This window comes from Hevea brasiliensis, chromosome 17, assembly GCF_030052815.1.
Source record: "Hevea brasiliensis isolate MT/VB/25A 57/8 chromosome 17, ASM3005281v1, whole genome shotgun sequence".
In the NCBI taxonomy this organism is placed as follows: Eukaryota; Viridiplantae; Streptophyta; class Magnoliopsida; order Malpighiales; family Euphorbiaceae; genus Hevea; species Hevea brasiliensis.
The window spans coordinates 27,651,133-27,657,759 of NC_079509.1; the positions used below are offsets into that span (position 1 = coordinate 27,651,133).

General features: G+C 33.8%; 1 pseudogene; it reads left to right on the top strand.

Annotated features, from left to right (window-relative positions):
* The first annotated feature begins 3,016 nt into the window (after nucleotides 1-3,016).
* On the top strand, nucleotides 3,017-4,510 carry LOC131175274 (receptor-like protein kinase 7; annotated as a pseudogene).
* Nucleotides 4,511-6,627: the final 2,117 nt, after the last annotated feature.

Consider the following 6,627-nt stretch of genomic DNA (forward strand, 5'->3'; position numbering starts at 1 on the left):
TGGATTTTCAAGAAGAAAATTGGTTCTGGTAGAAAGGTAGAGACCTATAAAGTAAGGCTAGTAGCGAAAGGGTTTCGCCAAAGGCAAGGAATCGACTGTGAGGAGACTTTCTTGCTTATTGCCATGCTTAAATCAATTAGGATTCTATTAGCAATAGCTGCATACTATGATTATGAGATTGGGCATATGAATGTCAAAAAAGCTTTTCTCAATGGATATATTGATGAAAACATTTTCATGGAACAACCTAGGGGTTTTGAATCCCAAGATAGTTCCAAAGTGTGCAAGCTAAAGCAATCCATTTATGGGTTAAAACAAGCTTCGAGGAGTTGGAACATCCGTTTTGATGAATCCATTAAGTCATTTGGTTTTATAAAAAATGTGGATGAGCCATGTGTATATAAGAAGGTTAGTGATAGTGCTATCACTTTCCTTATCTTATATGTGGAGGATGTTCTGTTGATAGTTAATAACATAGGTATGTTGGCAACAGTAAAAGTATGGTTGTTAAATACAGTCTCCAAGAAAGACTTAGGGGAGGTAACCAATATTCTTGGAATTCGCATCTATAGAGATAAAGCAAAAAGAATAATTGGTTTATCCCAAAGTCTCTACTTGGAAAAGCTGTTAAAGAGGTTTAACATGCTTGATTCCAAGAGAGGTTTGTATCCATCTTTCTAAAGAGATGTTTCCAAAGACACTTGAAGAAAGAGATAAAATGGCCAGGATTCCATATGCTTTGGCTATTGGAAGTTTGATGTATGCAATGATGTGTACTAGGTCGAATATCGCATATGCTATTAGTTTGACTAGCAGGTTTCAATCCAATCCAAGTTTGGAAAACTGGATAGCTGTCAAGAATATCCTTATGTACTTGAGAAGAACTAAGGATTTATTCTTGATATATGGAGGTGGTGACTTGTAATTGGATGGTTATACTGATTCTGATTTTCAATTAGATATCGATGATAGAAAGTCTACCTTTGGGTTTATGCTCATTTGTAATGGAGGTACAGTTAGTTAAAAGAGTTCCAAACAGAGTAAAATTGCTGATTCCACTATAGAGGCTGAGTACATTACTACATCTGATGTTACAAAAGAGGCTATTTGGATAAAGAAGTTTGTGACAGAACTTATAGTAGTTCCTTCCATTGAGTCAGCAGCTCCTCTCTACTGTGACAACAATGGAGCAGCCATACAGGCTAAGAACCCCGGTCTCACCAGAAATCCAAACACACAGAAAGGTGCCATCACATTATTAGAGAGATAGTTAGGCAAGGCGATATAACCATGCAGAAAATAGCATTAGCTGAAAATCTAGCTGATCCATTCACAAAGCCTATGTCACAAACTCAGTTAAACCGACATCTTGAGAAGATGAGTCTAAGGTATTGTAATGAATGGCTCTAGTGCTAGTGAGAGATTATTAGTAGTATGCCCTAGAGCATATCATTTAGTATGTATCTTATACATATTTTATTAATAAAAGGCAATTTCACTTTTCCATTTACATAATGTATTTATGTGTAATTGAAAAGGTCCATTGATATTTTGTTAGAAATTCTATTCTTAAGTTGTTAAGAATATGAGTGACAGTATTTCTAGCACAAATTATCATAAATTGGTTCACAATCGAGGATACTTCACACAGGACATGACTTATCCAGAAAGATTGTAGTCATGTTTGTTCCCAAGGTATTTATATGAGATATAAATAAGATGGAGTGGTAAGTCTCATGCCACATAACAAACATGATTGGCACTTATACATGATAAGTAAGTCGAACCAGTGACGCATATGACAAGCACATGGAGTTTACTCTTGTCAATGCATTGTCATATATCATATCAGTGCATATAATCTTTAGACCTAGGATAACACAGTTATCTTGTATATAGGTGGTTTAAGTTTAATACTGCTTTCATACTTGTACTGTGTATGGGTATATGGGCATGTGTTTACTCCTACTAGTTATATATGGAGATAGATGTTGATTAAGATGGAATCTATTACCCTAAGTAAATAGGGATAAAGTCCTATGTTCATTTAATTGTTCTTGATGTTTCAAGTTCCTGGCCAGGACAGACAGATTTAGTCAGAAAAGTGTTTCTGATAAGAAAATCTAATTAATCAAGAACTGAAATTAAAAGAGAACATAATGTTCATAACAAATGGGGTTTGACATTAACCATGACTCCAGCTCGAATTGGGATTTTGCAACAGAGAGATTTTAGTGCATGGTAACATATGATTAAAAGTTCATTTAAGGTATTCTTTATTACTGATTGGGTGGCCATAGCATGCTATGCTAGGTATCAACCACAGTCTATGAGATGCCTAAAATGATTTAGAGAAATCATTCATGCTAAAAAAGAGTTCTGATGATATTAAGAGTTGATATTATATCTCATTGCCAATTAGTGATGAGCCTAGTGAGTCACACACATACACAAGTTAATCACCAAGTTAAATGTGATTTAATTGATTAACTAAAGAGTTTAATTGATTAATTAAATAGATTTGATTTACAATAAGATTGCAAAGTCCCTAGCATGGCTTGAAACCAAATCTAGGTTATTGGATGTATAGTACATGTTAAATTTATATTTAAAGTGTTTAAATATGAATTTATTTGTGATAAATTAATTAATGGAGATTAATTAATTGATTTATATTTGATATAAATTGATTAGAGGAGGAGAAATAATGATTTTGGGTTGAGAACTCAAAATTAAAACATAAGGGTAATTTGGTCATTTCACATGGTGACATGTGGCACAATGAGATGGTAACACATGGCATCATATAAGTTTGCCATTTGTCTTCCTATCATGCAAGGTGATCAAAGTCAAGATTAAGTCTAGCTTTGACACTTGGCTTAATGTGATTAAGTCAATTAAAAATAAGATGCAATGTGGTAGTGACATATGGCAAAGGGTTTAAGTGATTATTTGACCTAAGTATATAAAGAGAAGTTATAAGAAAAATCAACCACCTCTTCTTTCTCTATATGGGATGGCACAAAGGTCTCTCCCTCTCCTCTCTTCCTTTCTCACTTTATTCAAAGAAAAATCCCTTGTTTCCTTTGAATTAAAATTGTTAGAAATTGTTTCTAATGTCCTATATACACATATAACCTCTCTAAAAGCAAAACCCCAAATTATAATTGGTTGACAAGGCTTGAGAAGTAAAATTGGGGGCTGCCCATTGGTGATCTTGGTATGGACAAGCTAGAGGGACAACACTTAGGGTCCTAGGAGCTTCCTAAATGTGCCAATTGCATCCATAGTGCATCAAAGAGGTTAGTGCCCAAATTCCTCTTTCAAATTAGGGTTCAATTGAATTAATTTCTTAATTCACAATCTTGAATGGCAAATAAAGATCCTAATACATATTAAAAGTGTTTTAATATGCAATTGAGCATTGAAATTAATTAGGCACATAAGAGATGTGGCATGATGCATGAAATCCTAGAAGAAAAATTTTGAAATTCAATGCTCCAATGCACCAATTACCATGCTTCCGCTCCTTCAAGCAATCTACTGGTTTATTAGTATCTACCTAATGGAAGCTTGTGGGATCAGCTACATTCTTATAACGAGATCAAGATGGGGTGGGAGTTAAGGTATGCATTTATAGTTGGGGCTACAAGGGGACTAGAGTACTTGCATCATGGGTTTGATAGACCTGTGATTCACAGAGATGTGAAGTCAAGTAATATTTTGTTAGATGAGGAGTGGAAGCCAAGGATTGCTGATTTTGGACTTGCAAAGATTGTTCAAGCTGGTGGTAGAGATTGGAGTCATATCAATGCTGGAACTCATGGTTACATGGCTCCTGGTAAAATCCTCTTCTCCTGTCATTTATTTTTTAGCTTTTCTCTTCTGTTCTTTAAGTACGGCTAACCCAACTAGATTAAATGTTACCATCTTTTATTTAAAATAGGTTTAGATTAGGATTTAAATGCTTGCCTAGCTAGTCACATTATGTAGTCCAAATTGGTGTAATTTACTATACATAATCAAAATTATCATGTTTTCCTATAGATAATTTTTGGGAACTTGCTGCATATTTTGACTGTTTTCTACACTATGGAATGTATAATATGTGTACACATGCAGGGTAAATGAGAATAGTGATGTGTACAGTTTTGGAGTAGTCCTAATAGAGTTGGTCATGGGAAAAAGGCTAGTAGAACTAGAATTTGGAGAGACCAATGACATAGTGTACTGGGTTTGCAGCAAAATGACAAGCAAAGAGAATGCACTTGATTTAGTGGACTCAAACATCTCCGAGAACCTGAGGGAGGATGCCATCAAAGTTTTGCTAATCGCTATGCACTGCATAGCAAAAATCCCAGCTTTAAGACCATCAACGAGAATGGTAGTTTAGATGCTGGAAGAGGCTGAACCACATAAACTTATAGATGTCGTTGTGGTCAAGAAAGAAGGTGGAGCTAGTCCAGATGAGAAATTAAAGGCTACCAGCATATTTGATCTCAACACTTGAAATTTTCCTTTGAAGCTTATTCACTTGTTGTAATGAGCATGTAATTTTTAGTTTAGTAGTTTACTGATATTATAGAACTCAGCCTGTGAAATTTGTAGCAAAACTTTAGATTTCTAGGTAAGAGAAAAAGCTTAAACATCTGAAAGAACAAGGATATGTATTATTTAGATCTCATCTTTTTGTATTGAAGTTACACATACTAACATTTTTCCTTGTAAATGTAATGTGTGTTCTTCAGGAAGGCAATGCCCTTAGCAATTGCCAATGTGAATATGTTGGTTTAAATTCATTTGTGGTTTGATTATCATGTGAACCTAAGGTAGAGTTGGAATCTGAGAGAAATGGAGAATCCAAACCATAACCATTCTTCTAATGAAGAAAAGATTATATATTAAGTCACAAATTCATTAATATTCATATATAAAGCATGCAAAGCACATTGGAAGCAGAAAATTTCAAAGTCTAATGGCCTTAGAGGTTGATTTAAATATGCAATATTTAAGAAAACAATAGGCTGATTAAGGTGTTCAGTAAAAGTATTAAGTGTAACTGATGAACTGGAAACATGATGAATGAAAATACTAGTCATTGCCTAAAACGCAAAACCATATTTATCCCTTATTAGCATTGCCAAAAATCTCTAGTGTCATTGGGACTAAAACCACATGCCCTTAATGCTAAAAAAAATAGTTAATAATGCAGAGCACAAATGAAACCTGTAATGCCCTCACCGTAGGTAGTCCGTACATTCTATTGTTCCGATGACTAATGTCTGTTTGGACAGTCAGAATGTCTGAAACTACACTTAAACTATAGTGAGGAGGCATAACTTGATGTAATAAATATTAAGAAAATATAGGAAAAATTTAGAGAAAATAAAATAAAATTTAAGAGAATTTATCAATTGGTATAAAAAAAATAAAAATAACTCGATATGCACTATGAAGGGCATTTTGGCCATTTCACCCTCAGAGGTGAATTTTGACCTAAATGTCAAAATAAAAATTACGAGAATAAAATAATTAATGTAAGTTAAAATTTATGAATTTAATTAGGACGAAGAAGAAGAGAAAAGAAAAAGAAAAGAAAAGAAAAGAAATGGACTAATGACATAAAATAAAGATTTAAGTACAATATATATATATATATATATATATATATATATATATATATATATATATATATATATATATATATATATATATAAGAGACAAAAGCCACCAACTAAGTCTTCTACTTCCTCTTCTCTATCCCTTGGCCGACACCTTATTTCTCTCTTCCACCATTTTTGTTCAAGCTTAAAGCTTAATTCTCTCCTCATTTGCTCACCAAAACCCTTAGTCCTCTTTATTAAAAATTTAATCCACATTATAACGAAGCTCTAGGGACCCATAAGAAGAAGGAAAGTTGAGGTTTTGAGAAGTTTACAAGTTGGGTCACAAGAGGTTAGTGCTTTTCTTCCCTCACTCTTCCTTTAATCCTTGAAAGTGACTTGAGATAAGTAGAAATTATAAGAAATTCATAAACTCATGTTGTCTCCAAATTTCAGCAGCTAAGAAAAGTGTTGGGCTTTGATGTGTTCGAATGATGTAAATGAGTTTAAAGATGATGATTGGTATGAGTACATGTATAAGAAGTGAAAGGGATTGAATTGATTGAGTTTGAAATTTGAAATTAGGGTTTGTGTACATGAATTGAGAAATTTTTTTTTTTTGCTTGAGATTGACCTAATTGAGGTGACATTGTTGCTTATAGAAGTGTTATGTATACCAACTGAAGTAAGGAAGTTGGAGGAAATTGAAAAATTGGGAGTGCTTTTTCTGCAGGTTTGGGACTCAATGAGTCCAGCTTGAGTTTTGAGTCATAACTGATTGTGTGTTGCTCCAATTGGTATGAGGCCAATTGGAGGTGAAATCAGACCCAAAACACTCCATTTTTCATGAAGAAACTATGCCCAAATTCTATCCAAAACTTGACCTAAACACTGTCCCAATCCGGATGGCCCTGCACAAAACCCAAAAAATGACCAAATGAATAGTACATATTCATTTGGTCATAACTCCCTCTATACTGGTCCAAGTGACCTAAATTTTATACCATTGGAAAGATTAGACATA